Below are 14,201 nucleotides of genomic sequence, written 5' to 3' on the forward strand. Positions count from 1 at the left end.
CGCAAAAAGCCTTCACTTCCGCACCTGTGATCCGCGGGGGTCGAGGCATAGCATGTAGCATGTTCAAAAATGGACTGTTGTCACTGTTGTTATTGGTCATTTTGTGGTAATTCGTAGCCTGTCCAGTGTTGTTGTATGCGCAGGTTTACATACACAATACAAATAAATGTGACTACACTATATCAAATATCATTTATTACACAAAGTTTTAGCTTGTTAAACTGGAAATGGACTTGATTTAGTTATTGAATACAAATCAAACCAAGACTCGGATCGATTAAAATGAAAGTGTTAATATTTGAATAGGCCCAGAGGTCAAAAAAGTTAAGAAACCCTGCTCTAACAGGCTCCAGGTTCTGCCACTTACTGGTACAAGAGGGAACTATTCATCAACAGTCTTCCACGTCCTCACTGGGAAACACCAACAGGAAACAGGAGGAGGCTCAGATCAAAGTTAAAGTAAAGATTATACCAGGACTGCTGAAGTCATCTCAGAGAATTAAAGTTCTCAGACTTAATATAACACCAATAAGTATGTCGGCTTCTTACCAGAGGAACTGAAGGAGTAAATTCTTCTTTGGTGGCTGTAACAAAGGCCTGTGTAAATCAAGTCAATGTGGGCATGAATTTGAGTTTGACAGGTGTCTTACCCAATCATATTTCATTGAGTTGTGGGCGGGAACATATAACGACATCTTCTGGGTATTTGCAAATACCTAGGAGAACACATATAAGTCAAGTGACCTGCTAAAACAGTGAGTGAATGAATGAAAGAAAGACTGAAGATGATTTAGAGAGCAGGGAGATGAGCTAGTGAAGAAGAAGAAGAAGACCGTGTGGCTTATATTTTGGATAAAGATTGCCTTTTCAGGCAAAACGACATATTATCCAAAAAGGTCGACCATCACCTGACTTGCCAGGATTGGTGCAAACTAGCAAGGGCTACTGTAGGGGAAAGACAGCGTCCAGAGGCCTTGTTCATGCCTCAATATGAGAGTCAGGTCATCAGGACCTGCTCTGGCACCTTACAAGTCAAAACAATAAGTAGAAGACATCTGGGTGCCAGGACAGAGAACTACACAACACAAACACACATAGTGCTGCACAATCACTATGGTTGAAGTTCAAGATAAGGGTGAAGGCCATCCATACAACAGACACACATGTAACCTGTCTTAGGCATAAGAAGCATGTCACATATTTTTCTGGTTGGTTCTGTCTCTGACTACGTTGTTAGTGGTGCTGATGTGAATAAAGAGATTCCCCATCTGACACCCGTAACCGGACAACCTGATTTCCCCTTTTCACCTCTTTACGGCGCAACACTACCATTGGCATTTTCAAGCAACCAGCTACAGCACAGAGTCAGAGCCACAGCAGCAGCAGCAGCGCAGAATCAGAGCTGCAACAGCAGCAGCAGAGAGTCAAAGCCCCCGCAGTAGAGAGTCAGAGCCACAGCAGTAGAGAGCCAGAGCCACAGCAGCAGTATAGATTCAAAGCCACAGCAGCAGAGTCAGAGCCAAAGCAGCAGCGCAAAACTGAATTTGTGTACCGTGTACTGTGTAAGTGTACTGTTGGCCTAAACCTACAATTTGCAGACAGTTTTATGGCCATTAAGGCCAGTGAAAAATGGCTGAGCTGAGCTTTTTCCTTTTCCTACTGTCAGAATCCGTATTTTATGTAGTTATTTACACTACCCATTTTATTTTGAAAGGCTATCTCCCCTAAGTGTTGTCAGGTTACTTCCATTCTTTTTTCCCTTCTGATCTTACCTGACTTTCTGTGTATGATCACCTACCTCCATCCTATTAAAAGACCCTGCTTTACTGGACTTGATACCTTTGCCTTGCCTTGCACCTAGGTCCACTCCCTGACACCTTCACAGTATAATCTGTGGTTATACTTTGTTGGTCCTCCTTCTGGGAGGGTGCCAGAGAGCTTGTCTCTGCCTGCCCTGTCTGGGCCCGCAGCAAGGTCACCTGTAACCCTCCAGCTGGACTGTTGAGACCCCTACCAGTTCCACATCGTCCATGGTCCCAAGTATCCATGGACTTTCAGAGGATTGTCTCCTTCAGAGGGTAAAACAGTTGTTGACTGGTTTTCAAAATAGCCCATTTTATTGCCCTGACCAAGCTTCTCTTTTTTCGTGAGACAGCGGAGGCAGTTCTGCATCATGTTTTCCGGCTCCATGGTCTCCCTCAGGACATAGTGTCGGACCGGGGTCCCCAGTTCATCTCATGTTTCTGGAGGGAGTTCTGCAAGCTACTCAGTGCATCCATCAGCCTCTGTTCTGGCTTCCACCCGCAGACCAACAGCCGGACAGAGAGGTACAACCAAGAGATGGAGACAGCCCTCCGCTGCATCACTTTCCAGAACCCGTCCAGTTGGTCCCAGCAGCTCCTCTGGGTGCAGTATGCCCACAACTCTCTCCCAGAGACAACCACTGCCGATCCAACAAAGTTTTTTCACTATTATCCAACATATCAGTCACCCCAACTAATATCATAGGAGGAGACTTTCACACAGTCCTGAATCCTTCAATAGATCAGCACACACACAGTCACACACAGAATATATGGATGACTTTGGTGCACTGGGGAGAAGAATATGTATTCTCTCTTTGGAGGATTTTTGAGACTCCAGCTATTGCCAAGTCCACTCTTTTCAAATATTGACACTTTGTCTCTCAAACAACTCTATCACACAAAAAATCAACACCAGTATACAGCCTTCTATAATCAGTGATCTCACACCAGTGTCCCTCCACCTTCAAATAGAACCTAACCACTCGGTGCTTCAACAGCTTTAACTAAGGGATCCAGAATTTGACTTGTATAAGCCAACTTATTTTGGAATAAGGAAAGAATGGGGAACATTTTCTGGAAATAAATGACTTTCCAAATTTATCTCTAACCTCTTATCTGGGAAGGCTGTAATCAGAGGCAAAATTCTATCTTATTCCTCTTACTAGAAAAACAGGAACAACAGGCTGAAAAAACATTCAGCATAAGATTTAGAGAACTAACAGAAAAATATGCTATGAAACCGAATAAACAGTTATGGAGCCGACTACAAAACGCAAAATTACAATTAGAAAATATCCTGAAAAAAAACAAAACAAAACAGAATTCATACTTCAACAACTTGTCACTACTGTCTCGGGGCAGTAATTTTTGTCTGTCTTGTGCCTTCCTGTTTTATTGTGGTTCTCCCCCATGTCCCCAATCATGTCTGATGTCTTTACTTCCTCTCCTCGTGTGTAATTGCCTCCCTTCTCCCTCGTGTTTCAGATGTGTCTTGTTAACCTGCCTCCCTGCAGTATTTATCCTGTGTTCTCCTGTGTCTGTTGCCATTTTGTTATCTACCCCTAATGACAGTGTGCCAGTGTTATTCTGCCTGCCCTCCTGAGATTGTTTTGATACCTGTCTGCCTGTGTATAATCTGGCCTGCCCAACCATGTCTCTCGTCTTACCCTCTATTGGATTCCCAGCCTCTATCCTTCACGTCAACTGGCTCCTTCTGAATGCTACTGTCAGTATTTTTTGGAACTTGTTTTTCCAAAAAACTGTCTTTTCTGTGAAGATGTCTGTTTGGCTGTGCTTTTGGGTCCAACCTTCTGTACTAAGTCCCGACACAACTCAGACACCAACATTTTGAACGTAACAAATCAGGCAAATTTATTGCAAATCAACTCCAACACAACAGAGAAAAATCTCTTCAAAGTGCAATTCAGGACTCAAACGGCAAATATACTCAATGAGCACAGGAAATCAATCATATCTTTTACAGCTTTTATCAAAATCTACATTCAACAACAAACAACCCAAACCTAGAAGACACTCAGGCTTTCCTCAAAAACATTAATCTGCCTCAACTAAGCAACCTAACTTTTTGGATGCCCTACTGACCATTGATGAAGAATTAACTGCATTAGAAACTATGCCTGGAGCCAAGGCTCCTGGACCGGATGGCTTCCCTTCCAAATTTATGAAACATTTCTGGTCAATGTTTGCGCCTTTATTTCTCAGGACAGTGATAGAGATAAAAAACACTGCTAATATAAGAGCCCAAATGAATACAGCTGATATTAAATAACATTGGAAACCAGACAAAGTTCCAACATCCAGCTATCACCCTCTGTCATTGGTCAATACCAACATCAAAATTATTTCTAAAGTACTTGTGTCTAGATTGAAGACAATAATTTTATCAATGGCCAACACTGTACAAGTAACCTTAGAAGGCTCCTTAATTTGATCAGCATGTCACAGTGCAGCAAAATAGAAGCTATTGTTGTATCACTGAAAAAGCCTTTGACAAAGTTAACTGGTCCTTCCTCTTTGCTACCCCTCAACAATTTGGCTTTGGAGAGTGATTTATCCACTGGGTGTCTGCACCGTATAATAATAATAATAATAATAATCACAAAGCAAATCTCCAACTTTCCTTCTCCAAAGGCAACATTAAATACTAGGGTATACTTATCTCACCTAAACTATCAGAGCTAGTCCACCTGAACTTTGATTCAGTCTTGGAGAAAATCTGCGATGACCTGGGGCGCGAACAATCTTCCTATCTCTCTTATGGGGCGTATAGCTAAAGTTAAAATGATCATTTTTAACCCAAATCAACTATTTATTCTCCATGATCCCATTCAAACCCACAGCAAATTGCCCCCAGAAGTTAGACGCTATTATAAAATCCTACTCAAAGAACAAAACTTTCTCCAAAAAAGAAGAAAAACCTCTCTAAAATATCTAAGTTACTTTGTATCACCCATTCTATGCAGCTACTGATATCAAAATTGGAAACAGATGTCCGCTGACCTCGACTTCTGGACCCAGATCTACCAAAACACATTGAAAATGACCAAAAACTTGAATTTACAGATTATCCAGTTCAAAGTACTTCACAAATCATGCACAACTCAATACCAGATGCATAGAATGGGTTTCTCTCACTCTGATATATGCACGCAATGCACTCAGAACACATCAGACTCCCATTTCCATGCTTCTTTGGCTCTGTTCTCCTGTACAGCACTTCTGGTCAACTGTAACAGAAACTTTATTTGTTTATTCTTAATTCAGATCCCTGTTAGCTTCCACAGCAGTGGTCGCTAGTCTACCTGGGATCCAAATTAAAAACCAAAACAATATAATACAATAAACATACATATAAACATATATCAACATACAGTATAAACGTATCTCCATAAAAACTACAAATGAATGTCATAAATCTCATATGTACAACATAGCAACATACATACATCTGATACTCGGTAAAAAGCCCTTATTCATGGCAGGAACACAGTTAAACCATAGTTAAAATAAAAAGTGTATTTGTTATGCCAGGCCATGAGGTCTGAAGTCTCTAGGACCCACAAAGCAGACATTGATGCAGGGGTGTTCACAAAAACTGTAATTTTAATAGCAAAAAGGTAATCCAACCAAGGTAAACCAAGCCCTTATTCATGGCAGGAACACAGTTAAACCATAGTTAAAATAAATAGTGTATTTGTTATGCCAGGCCATGAGGTCTGAAGTCTCTAGGACCCACAAGGCAGACACTGACGCAGGGGTGTTCACAAAAACTGTAATTTGAATAGCAAAAAGGTAATTCAACCAAGGTAAAATAAAAATCACCACACGGAGCAAGGGCAGGAAAAAGTACCAAATAAAAATCACGGCAAAGTAGGGAGAACAGAGATCAGCAACACAAAATCACAACGAAAAACCACTGCCGAGCAGGGAAAAGAGTCCAAACAGTTAAAAAAAAAAAAAAAAAACTAACAAAAAGCCACTGCAGGGAGGGAGGGAAAAGACAAAAACAAAAAATCACTGAGAGCAGGATACTAGCCTCCCTGGCGACCTGCCGGGCTTGTTAGAGTTAGCCCTATGAAAGACCCAGGAGCGCTCTTCGGGGCCGTAGCCCTCCCAGTCCACCAGGTAGTGGATTCCCCTGCCCCTATGCCAGGTGATCATCGATGAGCCGTGGGGGCGGAGGGGTCTGGTTGGAGGGGTCTGGTTGGAGAGCAGAGGTTACTGCGTATTCACTTTGTAAAATGTTTTTTTCAGATTTTTCCTTTTTTTTGGGGGGGGGGGGGGGGAGTTAGGTTAGGTTTGGAAAATGGGGGGAGGTAGAATCAAATCAAATCAAATCAAATCAGATTTATTTGTATAGCGCCAAATCATAACAAAGTTACATCAAGGCACTTTACATATAGAGCAGGTCTAGATCAAACTCTTTATAAATTTATTTAAAGAGACCCAACAGATCCCCCGATGAGCAAGCACTTGGCAACAGTGGCAAGGAAAAACTTCCTTTAAGAGGCAGAAACCTCGAGCAGAACCAGGCTCAGGAGGGGCGGCCATCTGCCTCGACTGGTTGGGTTGAGAGTGGGAGAGAGAGAGAGAGAGAGAGAGAGAGAGAGAGAGAGAGAGAGAGAGAGAGAGAGAGAGAGACAGGCATCGGGGGGGGGGGGGGTGTCGGCAGGAACATGTTGTTGCATGAAGTTCATGGAGTTGAGCTGTAATACAGAATTCATGCTATATGGGACCAGCAGGTGTTGCAGGAACATGGGATGGAGATGAGTCACCACCTGCAGGATGAGGACAGGGAGAGAGAGGAGAGGAACTGGGAGAGACAGAGACTTTGGCAGAACATGGTTAGTAAATGCAGTATAAATGCTTAGAACTGGGTGAAACTGTTGTTTTTTTTTTGTTTTGTTTTGTTTTTTTTTTAAGAAGGATGGTTTTTATCAGCGCATGCAAGGAGGGAGTTTGGGAGAAAGAGGGAGAGGGGGAGAGAGGGTGACAGGGAGAGACAGAGAGAGAGAGAGACAGAGAGAGAGAGAGAGAGAGAGAGAGAGAGAGAGAGAGAGAGAGAGAGAAGCTCAGTCCTTCCCCCAGCAGCCTAGGCCTATAGCAGCATACCTAAAGAGTAGAGGACTTTTTAACTGTACGCTCTGTCATACAGGAAAGTTTTAAGCCTGGTCTTGAAAGTTACTAAAGAGTCCGCCCCCCGGACCGATGCTGGGAGTTGGTCCCATAGAAGAGGTTAGGGTTAGGGTTAACGATCTGCCTCCAGATTTACTCTTGGAGACTCTAGGAACCACAAGTAAACCTCCATCTAGAGAGCGGAGTGGCCTGCTAGGACAGTAAGGAACTATGAGCTCTCTGAGATACGATGGAGCTTGGCCATTAAGAGCTTTATACGTTAAAAGAAGGATTTAGAATTATACTCTGTATTTTACTGGCAGCCAATGAAGAGCAGCTAACACGGGAGAAATGTGATCTCTTTTCCTAGTTCCTGTTAATATTCGTGCAGCAGCGTTCTGAATTAACTGAAGGCCTTTTAGAGATTTGTTTGGACATGCAGATAGTAATGAGTTACAGTAGTCCAGCCTAGAAGTTACAAATGCATGGACTAGTTTTTCTGCATCATCCTGAGAAAGGATGTTTCTGATTTTCCTAATGTTTCTCAGGTGGAAGAAAGCTACCCGACTAACTTGTTTTATGTGAGGGACAAAGGACATGTCCTGGTCAAAAATTACTCTAAGGTTTCTTACAGTGGAGCTGGAAGCCAAAGTAATGCCGTCCAGACTGATGAGATGATTAGATAGTATTTTTCTGAGGTGCTTCGGACCGAGTACAATAACTTCTGTTTTGTCAGAGTTGAGAAGTAAAAAATTTCCAGTCATCCAGACTTTTATGTCTTCAAGACATGCCTGCAGTCTGACTATCTGACTGACTTCATTTGGCTTCATTGATAGGTACAGCTGAGTATCGTCTGCATAGCAGTGGAAATTGATGCTGTGTTTCCTGATAATGTTGCCTAGAGGAAGCAGATAAAGCGTAAAGAGGATTGGTCCAAGTACCGAACCCTGCGGGACTCCATGACTGACTACAGTACATGAGGAGGAGCTGTTGTTTACATGAACAAACTGATGTCTATCTGATAAGTAGGATTTGAACCACTTTAGTGCAGTTCCTTTAATTCCAATTTCATGTTCCAGTCTCTGTAGTCAAATATTATGATCTATGGTGTCGAATGCAGCACTAAGATCTAGAAGGAGAAGTATGGAGGCTGATCCATTGTCTGAGGCCATTAGAATGTCATTGGAGACTTTAACCAGCGCTGTTTCTGTGCTATGATGGGCTCTAAATCCTGACTGAAACTCTTCAAACAAACTGTTCCCATCCAGATGCTCGTGTAGTTGTTTTGCTACAGCTTTCTCAATGATTTTAGAAATAAATGGAAGGTTCGATATGGGTCTATAGTTTGCCAAAACATCTGGATCAAGATTAGGCTTTTTAAGCTGGGGTTTGATGACCGCAGTCTTAAGTGCCTGAGGTACATAACCCAGAAATAAAGTCAGATTAACCAAATCTAGAATGAACGGCTCAATTAAATAAAAGATCTCTTTAAAGAGGCTAGTTGGTACTGGGTCTAATAGACAGGTTGACGGTCTGGATGATGAAACTATAGAAGCTAGCTCTGAGAGATTCAGAAGTGAGAATGATTCCAGGTGTAAAAGAGGCGCCGCAGCTGATTCTGCAGTTGCCGTCTTCAGAAGGGGATTTTTATCTAACGTAGGCAAGAGCTGATAAATTCTTTCTCTGATCATGAAAATTTTGTCTGAAAAAAAAACTAATAAAATCATTACTGCTTAGAGCTAAGGGGATCACTGGTTCAACTGAGCTATGGCTCTCTGTCAGCCTGGCTACAGTGCTGAAGGGGTTGTTCTTGTTTTCTTCTACGAGTGCTGAGTAATATGAACTTCTAGCACTGCGGAGAGCTTTTTTATATGTTTTTAGGCTGTCTTTCCAGGCTCTGTGAGACTCTTCTGACTTACTGGAACGCCAGTTTCTTTCTAATTTCCTTGATGTCTGCTTCAAGGCACGGATTTGGTAACTATAGCAGGGAGCCATCCTCCTCAGATTGAATACTTTCTTTTTGAGAGGGGCGGCATTATCAGGATTCAAACGCAGTGTGGCCATAGTGCTAGTCACAAGGTCATCAACCTGCGTATGGGAGAAATCCTCATTTGAATTTAGATATGGCATTGTTGGGAATGATGACCAAATGTTCTCTTTAAATTTCGCCACAGCAGCTTCAGATAAACATCTTCTATAGCTGAATTTATTCCTCAATGCTGTGGAGCCCGTTAAAGTAAACTCAAATGTAATAAGGTTATGGTCAGACAGGAGAGAATTTTGGGGAAGAATTGTTAGCTTGTCAATTTCAATGCCATAAGTTAGAACAAGATCAAGGATATGATTGTAAAGTGAGTGGGTTCATTCACATGCTGGGAAAAGCCAATTGAGTCTAGTAGGGAAAGAAACCCAGAACTAAGGCTGTCGCTTTCTACATCAACATGTATATTGAAATCTCCCAGAATAATTATTTTATCTGTACTGAGTACTAACTCTGATATAAACTCAGAAAACTCTGAAAGGAATTCTGAGTATGCACCAGGTGGACGGTATACTGTGACTAACAGAACTGATTTTTCACCTTTCCAGTCCGAGTGTGAAAGACTAAGAGTGAGGCTTTCAAAAGACCTGCAGCCAGATTTTGGTCTGGGGTTGATTAATAGGCTTGACTGAAATATTGCAGCCACCCCTCCTCCTTGACTTGTGGTACGAGGGATATGAACGTTAACATGAGTTGGGAGTGTAGCTTCATTAATGCTAACATACTCATCCTGCTGCAGCCATGTTTCAGTTATACAAAATAAATCAATATGGTCATCAGCTATGAGATCGTTAACTAGTAGAGATTTTGATGATAATGAATAGATCTCAGAATAGAATCACCAATCACTAGAGTACCAGGGGAGAACCTGTTGGAAACGTGAACTGGTCGGTGGTGAACCGGGGGCTGCTGCCTACGACTATGCCTCTTGTCTCGTTTTTAGGCTGTCTAAAAACACCAGGACGTTATCTTGTTTCGTGCCCAGTCAATTTGGGGGTTGTGTTTAGCAAGCCACGGGTAACCAAGGACTCATGGGGCTTGAGGAACATCTAGAGCATAGAAGGTAATGAGTTCCGAATGGTTGCTGGATAAGAGGAATTCTACAGGATGAGTGTAGTGTGTTACCTTGGCTAGTGGCTGGCCATTAAGGCCGTAAACAGCAACAGGGCAGTCCAGGGGCTCAAGGGAAATGTTCAGCTGCTTTGCCAGCCCCAGATCAAGCAGATTTTCCTCAGCACCTGAGTCAATGAGAGCATACACGGGAAAAGACAAACCAGGGAGACGTATGGTGGCCTCGACCTGGAGTCGGGGCCTTTCGAGGGGCACCCCTATGGGTGAGCCCTCTCTTTTGGGCGCAACGGACAAGAGTATAGGAGGTGGCCAAGCTTACCATGCACTCGCCAGCTCATCTCCTAGAGAGGTTTTCCTCCGGGGTTAACCAGGCTCACCCGAGCTGCATAGGCTCATCCTCCATGGGACAGCCCTCTGGTGGAGTGTTGAGTTGTGCCTTGGTTGGCCTAATGCCAGTCCTGGAGCTGAGGTGGGCTGGTGCTGAGGACTCGATTCATTGGGTTAGAGGAGCATTGGAGATTATTAGAGGAATGAAATAAGCTCTTTCCTTTGGGCAAACAATTGATGGATTGATTGGAATTAATTCCTCTGCAGTTATTTCAAACATTCCCACTCCTTCCTCAGCACTTATAAGAACTTCAAGTTTAGCTGTTGTGGCTGCTATTTCAGTGGAAAGTTCCAGAGTTTCCTTCTTCTTTTTTCACTCAAGTTTCTGTTTATTCCGTTTCTCCTCTAGTTCTTCTAAAGCATGTTTCTCCGGCAATGCAGCAAACTTGGCCACTAAACTTGCTTTTTCAGCATCAGCACACAAACGAGCGGATGAAGATGAATTTCCTGAGCGTGTACTGGTTCTGCTGCTCCCTGCTTTCCTGTTACCAGAATTGGATACACAATCAGTCAGATGGATACAGTCTTCCCGTGGTTTCTCATGCAGTGTAATATCATCCTTGTCATCACCAAGTAGCCAGGCATTGACTGAAGACAAAAGTGCATTAATTGGAACCATTTTGACTTCAAACCAACTTGTTTCATCCTTCAGGCATGGTGTGACTCTTTAAATTCATCAAACAGTTCATTATAGTTGATCCTATGCTCTCTTATGTCCTCCATGAGGGAAACATTAGTCATTAGTGCTTTGACCACATTCATCTTTCTTGTCAAGTACGCAAGCTGTCACACCGCGGTGAGGTTGTTTTGTCCTGGTTCTGTGTTGTCCTGTCATGTCCTGTTTTATTTTGAAATTTCTAACTCTCCTCTTGTTTCAGAGCACTTGCCCTTCCTCATGTGTCACCCTGATTAGCGATTGTCTCCACCTGTTCCCCATTTCCCTCATGTGGTTAAATAGTCTGTGTTCCCCTTGTCTTGTGCCAGGGTTAGGGTTAGCGTTAGCCCTAGCCCACAGCACCAGAGAAATTTCTTGTAAGCCTTTGCACCTTGAGATGAGTGATTTTTTTTTGGGGGGGGTTTGTAAATGTTGTACCTTTAGTTTAGATGTTTTTTCCCAGTTAAAGTTCATAGCCAGTAGATTCCTCTTCATGAGTGATTTTGATTTTTTTTTTTAGCAGTAAGGTTGATAGACAACACAGAGCATTCTGTGCTAGCCCTCTTGTTTATTAGCCTTTTTTCGCTCCACATGCAGTGGTTTTGTTTTGTAACCTCGGGATAGAGTGAGTAATTTTCACAGCCTTTTGTCACTCTGTTTTGTAGTCATCGGTGTTCCAATAAAATCTGAGAATCATGACATCTCTGCGTTTGAGTCTTGCCTTGAGTCCCTGTCCGACACAACCTTACACTTTGAGTTTTGCAACTTGAATGCATTCTCCTTGGTCACCTTATCCACATTTTCCTCTTCAATATTTCCCTTGTCCTTATCCATGATACAGAGACTCAAATGCATCAGCCTTTCTCACAGTACAATGTTGGCTGACCAGGACCATTTACTACAATGTCCACAATCCACTTCCAATAGCAGACTTGCTTCCCTATGCCAGTTCATTCAATATTCAAGCACTTTTATATACCACTGCATGGCTGGGGTGATTCTTGTTCCAGTGTTCAGTTCCAATGTTGGCCAGTAGTCCAGGGCTGACTAGTAATCCAGTACAATCCAAAGACAATCTTTGTCTTGATCTTGTAGTTCAATCCCAATCAAAGCCCATGGACTTGATTGAACATATAGTTTTTTGACTTGCTAGTTTCCTAAACTTCAAAAGTTCCATTCATTTCATTAAGTTCCAATAGCCACTGTGGAGGCTGCCTGGGGGATAAGTCCTGACACACAAAAATGACAGTAAAAAATAATTCCAATATCCAGAAGTTGAAAATAATGAACTGAAGATTTATTCCAGAATCCAGGATTATGCAGAAAATGAAGAAATGTACTTTCAAAAGATAAACAATAGCAAAGGCATGAAGTGTGTGTGGTCAAAAGACAGTGCTCCCAGTATAGCCACCCGTTAGCTGGCCCCAAACTTGGTTTTAATAGGTGACTCAGCCTGCAGAGGGTGCAAGACTCAAAAATCCATAAGTGCACACATCAACACAAAGCATCCACAAATACAGGAAAGTAAACAATAATCAATCAATAATCAAATCCTATTTCTGGCTCCTGCACCATTAATACAACCCCTGGTGCTGATGGCTTTGTAGTCTGGTTCATATGTGGTGAGGTTAACCTTCACGCAGGCGTTGAGGCTTCCATCCATTAAAAGTGATTGTAGGTTGGTCTTGATGTTTTTTAGATGTGAGAACAACTGCTCACATGCATATGTGGAGCCAAACATGGTCAAATACAGCAATACTCACATGCTGCAGTGTGTGGTATGTGACAGGAGGCGTCTTCCAATTTTTGACAATCAGCTGGTCTGCAAGTTTGTTCATTTCTGTCCAGTTAGGTTTGCTTGCCCACTCTGCTTGCTGTCATGCAAGTTTTTCCAAATCTTCATTCAGTGTGACTTGAATTTATTCACCCACGTGTCTGAGGCCTTCAGATCAACAACTTCTACCTCAAAATCTCTGATAGAGACACCAGGGATGTAACCCGGATTGGCTTTGTCTACTGCACACTCGTGTGGATGGGGGATGAACTTAAAAAGACGAGTGTGCTCACGAAATTCTCCAAAGCGTGCTTTGAATGACTGCAGGAGATTAGATGTGAAGCCAGCTAGCTGCTGGAGATCACAATGTTGAGCAGGGTCACTTGCTGTGCACACATCTTTAAATTGTCTCGGTTTTTCAAAATGTAGTAAAAAATCTGTTTCAAGATCCACAATAAAGAGTTCCAGCTTGTTTTCAAATGCAAACACAGCTTGTTAAAGGGATAAGACTGTATTTCTAATGCCTTGCATTTTCACATTGAGCTGGTTCAGATGTTCACTCATGTCCACGAGATAGCAACATTTCAGGAGCCACTCAGTGTTGGCTAGCTCAGGATGCTCAACGTTTTTCATTTTGAAAAAAATCCGGATTTCACTCAGACAAGCCACAAAATGGCTGAGCACCTTCCCTCTTAACAATTAACATTGCTATGCAAAAGCAGACTGGGATAATTATTTCCAACTTCATCCAGCAGTGTTTTAAACTGGCGATTATTTAAAGCTCCTAAACCACCTGAATGACCAGTGACATCACCTCACCCAAGCTGTTCACCACACATTTGAGCACAAAGCGCCTCCCGATGTAGACCACCAGCAGCATACCTTGCAATCACACTGAACTGGGATAAATGGCTTACGTCTGTTGACTCATCCAAAGCGAGGGAAAAGTATAGCGCAGCCTTTATGTCCTTTACTTGTGTTTCCTCCTCTTGATTTGCCATCATGATGGTACGATTGTGAACAGTTCTTGCTGACAAAGGCATGTCTTTTATTCGTTTGAGTATCTTATCTTTATCTGTAAAGTTCACTGGCTACATCAAGCATGAATGTTTTGGCACATTCACCATCTGCGAATGGCTTTCCATTCCTCACTATTGCTAAAGAACCAGCAAAGCTAGCCGAATTCCAGTCACCTTGTCGAGTCCATACACGGAGTTGCTGCTGACGAGGTTGCACTCTGGACAGTAGCTCTTGGCATGCCTTCTTCCTGCTGTCCCCTGCTGGATATTTCAATAGAAATGTAGCATGTGTTGAAGTACTCCTTTATATTTG

This window comes from Echeneis naucrates, chromosome 13 (assembly GCF_900963305.1).
Source record: "Echeneis naucrates chromosome 13, fEcheNa1.1, whole genome shotgun sequence".
Lineage (NCBI taxonomy): Eukaryota > Metazoa > Chordata > Actinopteri > Carangiformes > Echeneidae > Echeneis > Echeneis naucrates.